The sequence below is a fragment of the Lissotriton helveticus genome, chromosome 7 (assembly GCF_964261635.1).
Source record: "Lissotriton helveticus chromosome 7, aLisHel1.1, whole genome shotgun sequence".
NCBI lineage: Eukaryota > Metazoa > Chordata > Amphibia > Caudata > Salamandridae > Lissotriton > Lissotriton helveticus.
In genome coordinates, this window is record NC_136068.1 from 1,457,418,846 (window position 1) to 1,457,431,821 (window position 12,976).

A 12,976-nucleotide genomic window follows, 5' to 3' on the forward strand; every position below is an offset into this window, starting at 1 on the left:
CAGACCACCTAATGCAATACTTGCATGTTATGGGCAACGGCTCCCACATCATCCACTGGCTGGCGCAAGCCCTCCTCCTACACACGCAGCGGTCCACATGCCCGCTGCGGGACAAATGGGCGGCCCTCCGAGGAAGGGACTGGACGGACAAGGAGTGGACCGTGATCCTTACCAGCCCCGTGAATATCCCACGTAACTCCCGTTTCCAGACTATACAATTTTACATACTACATCAGGCATATTTATCACCGGACAAAATCAACAGGTATTTCATGATCAACACCACTACCTGTCCCAGATGCAACCTGCTAGGCGCGGACATACTGCACATGCTATGGCGCTGCCCTTCTCTTGCCACATACTGGGGAGAGGTGACATCTCTCCTGACGCGCAGTGCTGGCTCAGGGCTACCGCACACATGGGAGGCTTGCATTCTGGGATTGTACAAAAGAAACAAACTCAATAGATTACAAGCCAGGTTCTGGGATCTAGGCCTTATCACTGCCAAGCGGCTGCTCACCAAACACTGGAAAAGGAAGGAACCGCTGCACACTAAGTACAGGTATGTTTCCTTCACTAACTGGGCCAGGGCGGAAAGCGTTGCACTGCACCGAGAGGAGGTAGCGGGCTTGCGAAAATTCCCAATTGCACAACTCTGGGATGACACCATGAGCTCCCTCCAGAAGGAGGGCACGACCAGAGGGCTCACTTAGGGACCGCCATATATGAGGATACGCAGGTGGAGAGGGCATAGAGACACTAAAGACACAGACAATACTGTCCCCTCATAACGCTCGCACACCCGGAGCGCTGGAGATGTGGTGCTTGCAGATTGGAAGTAGTTTACCCCTCCCCCAGCCGCATTGAATAATGATTGTGACATAAGCCTGACACGCTAGCAGCGGGTCCGGGCGCCCGCCCACACGGCAGAACCTCAGTCCATGACCTGACACAATATTTTCCTGGTCCCTTTTTTCACGACGTCGCTCCCACATATGCACTCTCCCGCCCTACTCCCCCCCCTCTCCCGCATAAATCCCCTCATTTCTTTGTTTTCGGTCTCTTGTCTCTCACATATAGCCTTTTTCTCCCTTGAATGTCCCGCCCGGGAGACACACTCAGATGCCTGACCGGCTGCAAGGCCTGCAGTAAGTCGCATCTCCCCATTATACAATAAGACTATACTATTTCTCCATGTAGCACATCACCCACTCCTATGGTAATTGGAGGAGATTTGCCGCTCTGAGTAGGTGGTGTGAACCATGACAAGGATAGACCGAACACGTGTACTGACTACTCCTATCCCAATGACACACTTATAGGGTCTGCCCGAGAACTTCATCAGTACGGTGGACACCGGAATATTACTTGGTGACACAACCACCTGTCTGGGACAAACCGATAAGAACTGATAAGTTTACAGCGTTATGTTATATACTTATAAAATGATAAAACAAGACGTCATTTCAATGTAAAATTGAATTATGTGCATGCGTGCCGCGAATGCTGCAATTAATGTCATTTATCCCGATGTTACGGTCGGAAGAAATGTATAACGTTCTTTTGTTTTTATTTTCTTACAATGCATCGAAATGTTGCAGCCGGCCCCAAGGGTTGTAGGCTCCGCAATGTGTACTGCTCTATATACTGCTAATAAACGTCTTACAAAAAAGAAAAAAAAAAGAAAAAAAAATTAGGATGTATTTGAAAAAACTGGTTCTTGTATTGTGAATGCTTGTATTTCACTAACTCTTTTGAGAGAGGTGATAGCAACAAGGAAAGCAGTTTTCCATGTTAGGAATTGCAATTCACACTTGTGTAAAGGCTCGAAAGGGGGTCCCATAAGTCTTGTAAGGACAATGTTTAGGTTCCATACCGCAGCAGGTGGTAACCTAGGTGGGATTATTCGTTTTAATCCTTCCATGAATGCTTTTATTGCAGGTACTCTGAAGAGAGATAGATGTTGTCTATTCTGTAAATAGGCTGCAATTGCTGCCAGATGCAGGCGTATGGAAGAATAAGCCAAATTGGACCTTTGTAGATGTAAAAGGTAACAAATGATATTTTGGATGGAAGTATCCAATGGATCAATGTGATTATTGTTACAATATATTGCAAATCTTTTCCACTTAGCGGCATAACACGCTCTGGTAGTGGGTCTTCTAGCTTCTTTAATTATGTTCATACAGTCTGGTGGCATGTTTAAGTAACCAAACTCTAAGACTTCAGGAGCCAGATCGCCAAATTCAGTTGGCTTGGTTCAGGGTGTCTTATTTCTTCATGGTTCTGTCTTAACAGGGAGGGCGTGAACTTTAACTTTTGATGTGGAGCCAGTGAGAGATCTAGCAGTGGGGTGAACCACGGCTGACGTGCCCATGTGGGAGCTACTAGTATTAGCTTGAGAGACTGTTGTCTGAGCTTGCGCACTACTAGTGGAATGAGTGGTAGAGGCGGAAAAGCGTACGCAAATCTGCCTGACCAATTCATCCATATCGCATTCCCTTCTGACCGTGGGTGTGGAAACCTGGCGGCGAAGGATGGCATTTTGCGTTTTCGTGGGTGGCAAACAGATCTATCTGTGGATGCCCCCACATTTGGAAGAATGGTTGAAGCACTTGTGGATGTATTTCCCATTCGTGAATCTGTTGTGATTGTCGACTCAACAGATCTGCTATCTGATTGTGAATTCCTGGAAGGTGTTCTACTGTCAGGTGTATGTTTTGAGGAATGGCCCATCTCCAAATGTTCTGCGCGAGCTGGGACAGTTGCAGAGAGTGTGTCCCCCCCTGTTTTTGTATATAGTACATGGCTGTCATATTGTCCGTCCGGATTAAGACAGCTTTGTTTTGTACTTGTACTTGTACTTGAAACGTTTTGAGTGCTAGGAAGATTGCTAGCAGCTCTAGATGGTTGATATGGAACATTTTTTGTTGGTTGTTCCATTGGCCTTGTGTGGTATATTGTAAGAGATGGGCTCCCCATCCTGTGAGGGATGCGTCTGTTGTGAGCACTATCTGTGGAACAGGCTCTAGGAACGGCCGTTCTCTGGTCAAGTTTTCGCAGAGAGCGATATGTACGGTCGTCTACCAACACCAGGTCTGTGAGCTAAACTTGAGCCTGATTCCACTGTCGTGCTAGACATTCCTGTAACGGACACATTTGCAGTCTTGCATTTGGAACTATGAAGATGTAAGATGCCATCATGCCTATCAGTCTCATGAACACTTTGGCTTGGAGAGACTGCTGGTGTTGAAAAATGAAGACTAAGTTCTGAATGCTCTGTATCCTGGCTGGACTGGGATACGCTAGAGCTGTAAGTGTGTTTATGGTAGCTCCTAGATACTGAAGAACGTGCGAAGGCTCTAGGTGCGACTTGGTGTAGTTTATGGTAAACCCTAAGTTGTGCAGTGTTTGAATTGTTTGCTTTGTGTGTTGGACACATTGACTGAATGATTTTGCTTTTATGAGCCAATCGTCTAGGTAAGGGTAGACATGTATCTGTTGTCTTCTGAGATGTGCTGAAACTACTGCTAAGCACTTTGTGAATACTCGTGGTGCTGTTGTGACCCGAATGGAAGGACTTTGAATTGATAGTGCTGTCCTTGTATGACAGACCTTAAATACTTCCTGTGAGCAGGATGTATGGGAACGCGGCAATCTAGGCAGCGGTTGTGTGTGTAGGATGCTGTAGAATCTCTAAAATAGTATTTGCTGACTTAAGAGCACTTTGAAAAATCGTCTATTTTTAAAACAGTATGTTGTTGTATTTTAATACAAATTGCTGATCTAAAAGCACTTTGGTAATCGTCTTTTTAAAAACAACTTGATTTGATGTGTTACGCTGCGATTATTGCAAGCGCATTCTTACCTGCACTTTAGTCGCTCGTGGCCCCGTTCCGCCCCGGCTTGTGCCGTTTGTGCGGAGGGTCAGCTGAGCGTCACTTCCTGCTGGCGACAACACTTCCGCCCTGCACCTACTCATTGCAGGTGAGCGGTCTAGTGCTGCCGAGCCTGGGGGTATTTAACTCTCACGTCCAGCCTCCACCCATTGACAAACGCGGCAATCTAGGCAGCGGTTGTGTGTGTAGGATGCTGTAGAATCTCTAAAATAGTATTTGCTGACTTAAGAGCACTTTGAAAAATCGTCTATTTTTAAAACAGTATGTTGTTGTATTTTAAAACTTTGACCACGACTTTCAAGGCCTTGCATGGCATAGGCCCCAAATATATCTCCAAACGACTGTCTTGGTATACCCCTCCCAGATCTCTCAGATCCTCGTCCTTATCAAAAATGAGTGTTCCCATTATTAAACGGGCAAGAGCAGGAGGACGGTCTTTTCGCTACTTAGCTCCTCATGCCTGGAATGATCTTCCAATCTCTTTAAGACAGACCTCTAGTCTTCTGTCTTTCCGCAAGGCCCTTAAGACTTGGCTCTTCCCGTAATCTTGATGCTGTTTTTGTGTTTGTACGCCTTTTTGGTGTTATGTTTTTCCCCATCTTCGGTTGGGAGTCTTCGTTAAAGCGCCGGGATACTCCAGTGGAGTGGCCGTGCGCTATAGAAGTGTACAAATAACATAACATAACATAACATAACATAACATAACAACATTTTAATACAAATTGCTGATCTAAAAGCACTTTGGTAATCGTCTTTTTAAAAACAACTTGATTTGATGTGTTACGCTGCGATTATTGCAAGCGCATTCTTACCTGCACTTTAGTCGCTCGTGGCCCCGTTCCGCCCCGGCTTGTGCCGTTTGTGCGGAGGGTCAGCTGAGCGTCACTTCCTGCTGGCGACAACACTTCCGCCCTGCACCTACTCATTGCAGGTGAGCGGTCTAGTGTTCCCTCACCACCAGTATATAATGGCGGCATGGCGGAAGCGCAGCGGACGAGCGCAGCGGGAGCGCCGACTTCGCGCCAAAGTCGCGCATAAGTCAAGCCCGTCTGCGCCCGTCCGCGGACGACCAGGCCCAGGGCCCAGTCGTAATGCCCATTCCATGTCCTATTCTTCCGCTGACCTTAAGAAATTTAACTCCCCATGGCCCATTTCTGCCCGTACCGCGAAGGCTGCTCATGAGTGTGGTATATTGATTCCTTCCGTTACTCACGTCCCAGACACCCTTCCCCTTGATGACTCCTTCCCAGGCCCTTCCCTTTCTCTCAACTCTTCTTCACTATCAGTGCATTACCTGAATACTCGCTCGTTAGTACGCCATCAGCTGGAGATCTTCCAACTATTACACCAGAGCGCCATTGATATTTTCCTCCTCACCGAAACGTGGATTACAGAGGACTCGGCCCCTGACATCCTCGCAGCAATCCCTGCTGGATACTACATCATGCAGGCCAACCGCCCTGCCGGGAAGACCGGCGGCGGTGTGGCGGCTATTATCCGCTCTGAATTTAAATTCACAGCGCTGTCTGCGACTCTCATTCCTAAAACAGACTGCTTATCAATCAAATTTTCCTCAGCGAAATCCGCTTTTGTGTGTGTTCTCGTTTACAGGCCTCCTGTACACATGCCTCTTTTTCCCAAATTATTCGGTGATTTTATTTCACAACTCGCGATCAATCATGCTCACATCATGATTATCGGCGATTTTAATTATTGGCCATCTGATGCTCACGAAAGTCTGACCTCTACGAAGTTTACTGAGCTCTTAATTAGTATGAACTTTTCTCAGCACGTTCATACTCCTACTCATCAGAAAGGTCACATATTAGATCAAATCTGGACGTCTAACCTTGACCTTTCCCCTCCTTCTGTCCTTCCCTGTTCGTGGTCCGACCATTGTTTTATTTCTTTTCATCTTTTTCTTCATATTGTCTGCCTTCCCCCCCCGTCAAGAATGTAGTTGCTCGCAACTGGAAAAAAGCAAATCTGGCTGACTTTCACGGTGCACTGGCCTCCTCCCCGCCTACTTCTTCAATCTCGATAGCCGATCAGGCGGCTCACCTCGAAGAATGGCTACTCCGTGCATGTGATAAAGTTGCCCCTCTTAAAAAAATTAAGGCTAAGCGTCCTCACGACGCCCAGCGATGGTTCTCTGACCAACTCAAAGCGGATAAACTTGCTCTCCGTCAAGCTGAGCGCCGTTGGAGACGCAATTACGATCCCCAGCTCAGAAGCATTTTTGTAGAATCTCTTAAATCTTACAAAAATTCGATCTTGGCAGCAAAAACCGCCTATTTTTCTCATAAAATATTGGCCTCTACGAATAAAACTAAAGACATCTTTGCCATTGTTAATGAGCTCTCCCTTCCTGACAGGGTCACACCCCAACCCCAACCAACCCAATCCTTATGCGATTCCCTTAACGCTTATTTTTCTGAAAAAATCACTATTATCAAAAAGAATATTCCTTCTCCTTCATCCCCTTTACCCCTTCCTCTCCCCCCTATGAACTCCAGCCGGTTGACAGAGTTCCCTCCCATCTCACTACAAGAATTTTCTTCTTTGCTTCACAAAGTCAGTTCAGGCTCGCCCAATGATGTATGTCCCCCTCAGATCCTGAGAGAGGCCTTTCTGGCCTGCCCTGGTCCCCCATTAGCCTTGCTTAATAACTCCTTAGCTTTAGGAGAAGTTCCCCGCTCCTTTAAACAGGCAGCGGTTCTACCGATCTTGAAAAAGACCAATGCAGATCCCACCATCTTAAGTAATTATAGACCCATTTCCCTTCTCCCTTATCTAGGAAAGATCCTGGAGACGTAGGTCACCCGCTGCCTCAGTACATTCATCGAGAGCTCTTCCTTCCTGGATGCCCAACAAGCTGGTTTCAGACCCCTCCACTCCACCGAGGCGGTCATAGTAGCCGTCATGGATTCCCTCAGGAAAGGTGCCGACAGAAACATCTCCCAGGCCCTTGTCCTGTTGGACCTGTCAGCAGCATTTGACACGGTCGATCATGTGATTCTGATCGACCGTGTCAACAACGCTGGCATCCAGGGGGTAGCCCTCGACTGGCTCAGATCTTTTCTGGACAACCGCTCTCAGGCAGTTCATTTATCCACTTTTTCTGCACCTTTTTTATCTCTTACCTGCGGGGTCCCTCATGGCTCTGCGCTGTCACCTTTATTATTTAACTTGTATCTGCAACCCCTTTTAGCTTCCCTCAGAAATACCCCGGTTACGATTTTCAATTACGCAGATGATCTTCAGTTAATCTTCCCCATCGATTCCCTTCCTCCCTCCTCTCTTAATTTTCAGTCCACCATGATGGCCATTGCAGAATGGATGTATCATAGTCAATTGAAATTAAACCCTACAAAAACAGAGCTAGTATTGGTGGGTGACTCCGCCAACTCGTGGAACTCCGCCTTCTGGCCTCCTTCTTTGGGGACGGCACCTACCCCGGTGAGCACAGTGAAGAGTCTGGGGGTGATCATTTCTGAAGATCTGTCCATGAGACCACAAATTAACTCTGTCACCTCATCCTGCTTTTTTCATCTTAGGCGGATTCGCAAGATTAGTAGGTTTCTCTCCAGAGAGGCCCTCATTCTTGTCATTATCGCTCTTATCACCTCCAGACTCGATTATGCTAACATTCTGTATGCTGGGATCCCGGCTTACCACCTCCACCGGTTGCAACTAGTGCAGAACCAGGCTGCTCGCCTGATCTTTCGCCAGCCTAAACATCAGCACGTCACTCCCCTTCTCCGCAACCTTCACTGGCTCCCCGTCTCCAAACGCTGTAGCTTTAAACTTGGATGCACCGTCTTCAAGGCCCTTTCTGACTCAGCCCCTGCCTTCATTTCATCCTGCCTGACACGATACATCCCTCACAGAGCTCTCCGCTCCACCTCTCTCAATTACCTTGAGGTACCCAGATACAGACGGAAAAAGCATGGAGGACTGAGTTTCTCTCACTTGGCCTCCACCACTTGGAATACTCTCCCAATGGCCCTCCGTCTCTGCCCTGACTATGCTTATTTTCGCACACTGCTAAAAACACTGCTATTTCAGTCAGCATTTGAGTAACCCTTCCTCCCTGGTAACCGTTTTTTGTCAATGAGCGCCAAGAAACCGTTGGTGAATGTGCGCGGTACAAATATTTTTAACGTAACGGGAATGTGAAAGTAGGCGTCCTTTAGGTCTAGTGTTGAAAGAAAATCGCCTTGTGGTTGTTTTTTTTTTAATGTTTTTTTTATTGCGGAGAGTATAGAGAATGCAATCAGGCAAATCTACATACAGGCACTTAAAGATTAGGAGTAACCAAAATGATCATACAGGGTATTACATAGCCATTTAGCCCACAACCCGGAGGTCAGGCGGCGTAGAGTTGCAAAGTGCCAGAAATATAAAAGGATAAATGTTTGCAACAAATAAATGTGTATCTCTAGTTTCTGCTTTTTTCCCCCTTTTCTTACCCTCCTTAAAATGAACGAAAATCGCCTTGTTGTAGTAGTGGGAGTACTTGTTGTAAAGTGATCATGTGAAAATGATCTGATTGTATGTAATGGCTGAGTGGCCTGAGGTCGAGAATTGGCCGTAGTGTCCCGTCCTTCTTGGGGATTAGAAAGTACAGGGAGTAAATTCCTGTTCCCTGTTCTTCTAAAGGAACTAATTGAATAGCATCCTTTTGTAGAAGTGCTAGAACTTCCTGTTGAAGCAGAGTCATATGGTCTGTAGACATTGGACACTGCCCGGGTGGTATGTTTGGGGGGTGTTGCTGTGAGTTCTAGGCAGTAGCCATGGTGGATAATATGTCTCACCCACCTGTCTGTTGTGATGGAATTCCAGACAGGTAGGAACTGTGATAATCTGCCCCCCACAGGAGTGGAATGCTGTAGGGGAGGCAGAGGGAAGTCACTGTTTGGGAGTGGAGGAGGAGCGGTTGATGTTGTACCTCTACCTCTTCCCTTATTATTATTGCCTCTGTATCCTCCTCTAAAGTAGCCTTTGTTGGAGGTTTGTGTGTGCGTTTTGAAAGATGGTCATATCTGAGCTGGTTTGCTTAGAGCCTCCTGTGCAGATTGTAATGCACCCATAGACTTAGCTGTGTCTGTGTCTTTTTTCATTTTTTCCAGTGTAGTGTCTACTTCCGGCCCAAACAATTGGTTTTGATTGAAGGGCTGGTTCAAGATGGTAGTCTGAACCTCCGTCTTAAACCCTGAAATGTGTAACCACGCATGTCGTCCGAGTATAACACTAGTATTGACTGCTCTGGATGCTGTGTCAGCTACATCTAGTGCACATTTAATTGAGGCATTAGATATTAATTTGCCTTCTTGTATGAGCTCTGTTGCCTGATCTTTGTATTGATCTGGGATGTGCTCTAGCAGTTTTTCTAATTGGTCGTAGTGAGCCCTGTCATATCGTGAGAGCAGGGCTTGTGTATTTGCTATGCGCCATATATTTGTAGCCTGCGCAGCAATCCGTTTCCCTGACGCATCAATAACTTTGGACTCTTGTCAGGTGGGGGAGTGTCACCAGAAGTCTGGGAATTAGCCCTTTTCCGTGCATTGGTCACTACTAAAGAGTCTAGTGGCAGATGTCCCTTAAAATAAACTGGATCAGATGGTGCTGGTCTATATTTCATTTCTTTTCTTGGATTTAACACTCTACAACGTACCGGGTCTTTAAATACTTCTGGAGCATGTTTAATGACTCCTTTGATCATGGGTAGTATGTGCGTAGACCTTTGTGACTGCTCAAATGTATCAAGTAAAAAATCCTCATCAATAGCATCAGAGTGCATTGAAACCCAGTGGTAAAGGGCGGCTCTATTTAAGAGATGATTAAACCCAATACTATCTTCTGGAGGGGAAGGTTTTGTTGGGTAGGATTGAGGATCAGGAATGTCGGGCACATTGTGTGGTGGGAAGTCATATAAATCATCCTCTCTAGGATATGTATCTGCATTGATATCTTTATCTACAGGGTATGCATTTGGCTCTGGTATGTCATTCCCTCCACCTAGATCATACTCCTCATCAGTGAGGTGTGATGATGCAGGAGATTGAACAGGAGAAACTGAAGGTGAAAAGTAAGGAGGGATAGGAGAGGAAGAAGGTGAAGGAGAGGAAGGGTGCGTAGGAGAAGTTGCACAATCTTTCGTTTTGGCAGGAACCACAGGTAGAAGTGGTGTGTCTGCTGGTCTCTTCTTGTAAGGAATAGCTTCCACATGTCCAGTTTTTGGGTTGATATGGACTCTCTTTTGTTTAGGATCTGGTCTAAACAGTTCTTCTTCCTCTGCAACTTTCTTCGGCGTCGATTTTTTCGGTGCCGATAGGGGGTTGTTTTGTGTTTTTGCTGTACGAGGTGTTACAGAGTCCCGTGGCAAATTTGTCGGTGCCGAAGGTGGTTTTGGCTTGGTAGGCTTGTTAGAGGGTTTAGGTGTCAATGAATCAGGCCTTGGAGTCTTTGGTACCGAGGTTGGAGTTTTTGGAATAGAGACAGGTCTTGTTGGCCTTGAGGCTTCGGACGCTGGCTTTCCATCTTTATTTTTGGAACCGGAAGGTTTTGGATCCGGAGCTTTTTGCGGATCCGGTACAGTTTTCGGCTTCGGCACCGGTGCATCTTTTGGTTTGGGTGCAGAAGGATCTTTGTCTTTGGGCACCAAAGGGCGTTTTGGCTTCGGTGTCGAAGAATCCTTTGGTGTCGAAGGATAAGTATGCTTCGGTGCCGATGGAAGAGGTGGAATAGGCACGTGTGGTTTTGTCGGTGCCGAAGCACTAGAAGGCGTAGTTGTTTTCCTCGGAGCTGAGCCCGAAGGCGGGGCGTTTGAGGGAATATTCCTCGGAGCTGAGCCCGAAGGCGGGGCGTTTGAGGGAATATTTCGGTCTCGACTGGGCCCCATGGGCGGAGTGCTGACCGTTGCCTTTGGCTTGGGTAGTGTCTGTTGTGCAGGTGCAAGAGTACTCACGGGTTGACGAGATGGGATCGAGTAATCTGAGTCCTTTGATATGATCTGGAGATCAGGCGAGTCTTCCTCGGCGGCGTGAGGAGCCTCGTCTTCGGAGATGTCCTCGCCCTCAGAGATGTCTTCTTCGACGATCTCCTCCTCGAAGATGGCCTCCGGTGCTGGGGCCGTTCTCATCTCGTGTCGACGTGCCCTCCGATCCCGAATGGTCTTTTTCGATCGGAAGGATGCACAAGCTGTGCAGGTCGACTCGTGTTCCGGCGATAGACAGAGGTTGCAGACCTCGTGATGGTCGCTATGAGGGAATTTTGCATCTCTTGAATGGAGGTCTGTCCATGAGGCGTAGGCCGTACGGCACCGATAGGCCCAACGGCCCGCGTCGCCGCACCAGAATGTAGCTGGTGATGTCGAAAAGTCTATTCGATATCGAAAATGTTTGTATAAAGTCTTTACGCTTCGAAGTTGCTGAAAAAGTATTTTCTAGCCGGAGCGGAAAACTTTCATCCGAACCCAGTGGCGGAAAAAAACAATCTGAGGATGGAGTCGATGACTATGCGCAGAATTGTCCAATGGAGGAGTCACCTATCTCATGACTACAAAGACTTCTTCCAAGAACACAACAACCTGCAATCATGAGAGCCCAACACCACGTGGCGATCTATTGCAAAAGTGTACGATCTGCAGCTCATATGCCTCGAACACAGAGTTCTGTTCTGTCCTAGGTTAAAAAAATAAGTACTCAATTAGAATCTCTGGTAAGCTTAAGCATTTAAAGACATGACATTGTGGCAGCTGAGATGAAATAAAGACAAGGAGGCGTCTATTTCTTGAGGCAGATTCCCTAGAAGTCTAAACCCAGAAAACAGAGTTCTGTTCTGGAGTGTCTCTGTTGCCACAGGGATGACATCTCTTCCCATTAACTGTTTATCCATAAAACCTTTGATGTGGGGTCTGGCAGGATTAAACAAAAAATATCTGTGTGAGCTCTCACTTGAATATAAAGATAAAATGTCCATACGAGACCCTTCACTACCTGGTACTACCAATTTCTATGTACATCCCACTTCTGAAAGAAAAGGGAAGCAGACGGGGCAGGAGCTATCTTGCACATGAAAAAACTATTTGATCCCTTACTATTTTTCATAGGAGCCTGGCCCACTTCAAAGCTACCCGAGGATCATTCTGGGTGGTTTCCTTGAGTTCACACACCTGTCAGGCAAGGGTCAGCTATGACATACATCTTGTTGTCCACTTGCAGAGAGTAGTTCCAAAATAGATTACGGTCTCCATTAGGTCGACCACACATACAAACTCAATGTTCATCTTACTGCATACATGAAGACTGTGCGCACACACACACACACACACACGCACACACACACACACACACACACACACACACACACACCATTTCCAGATGATCAGCAGAAAGCTGTTGTGAAAATCCACTAGCATATCAATTTGAACAGGAGGGTCAGTACATGCTCTCCCACTGAATGTAACAGCAGAAAAAAGGCCTGCCATTTCCATAATGATCAAAGCTGCTGCCACCAATGCGAGCCCTTCCCAGCCAGGGGAGCTTGCATGTGATCACTATCCACAAAGCAAGGGCGCACTTGGAGTGGCTCTATGGAACACATGGCTCCACTCTGGGCTTCAAGCCAGTTTGCACACAATGACCAAAGGAAGCATGCATGATTGCTGCAGGAGTGGCAATGTACCTATATTTGTTCTGTCAGAAATTCTTCTCCGATCAGAAACCCTTGGCATGATCTACAGGCATCACTGAACATCTTTCTTCTACTTTCACTACCCACAATCAGAGAAAGTTTTCACAGTCAAACTAAAAGAAAAATCAAAGAAAGTGAATGGCCTAATAACGACCTTAAATTTCTTGTGGTCCCGCTAGTAGATTATCACCCCAAAAGGACCACCAATTGACCAAAAAAAGCCTGGTATTCACTTGGGATTAAGATGCAATGGGTGATCTAAACTGATTGTTCCAATCAGTGACCTGATTCAATGCGGACCTTGCAGCCTAAGACACAGGAGATTGAGATGGCAGTGTGCTTTTGCTCCAAGATGGCTGCTATGCCATGAGCTCTGTCAC

General features: G+C 46.7%; 1 protein-coding gene across 3 annotated transcripts in view; it reads right to left on the reverse strand.

Annotated features, from left to right (window-relative positions):
• LOC144770363 (uncharacterized) overlaps positions 1–12,976 on the reverse strand; it is a 918,549-nt gene that overhangs the window by 510,864 nt on the left and 394,709 nt on the right. The gene's annotated exons all lie outside the window — the stretch shown is intronic.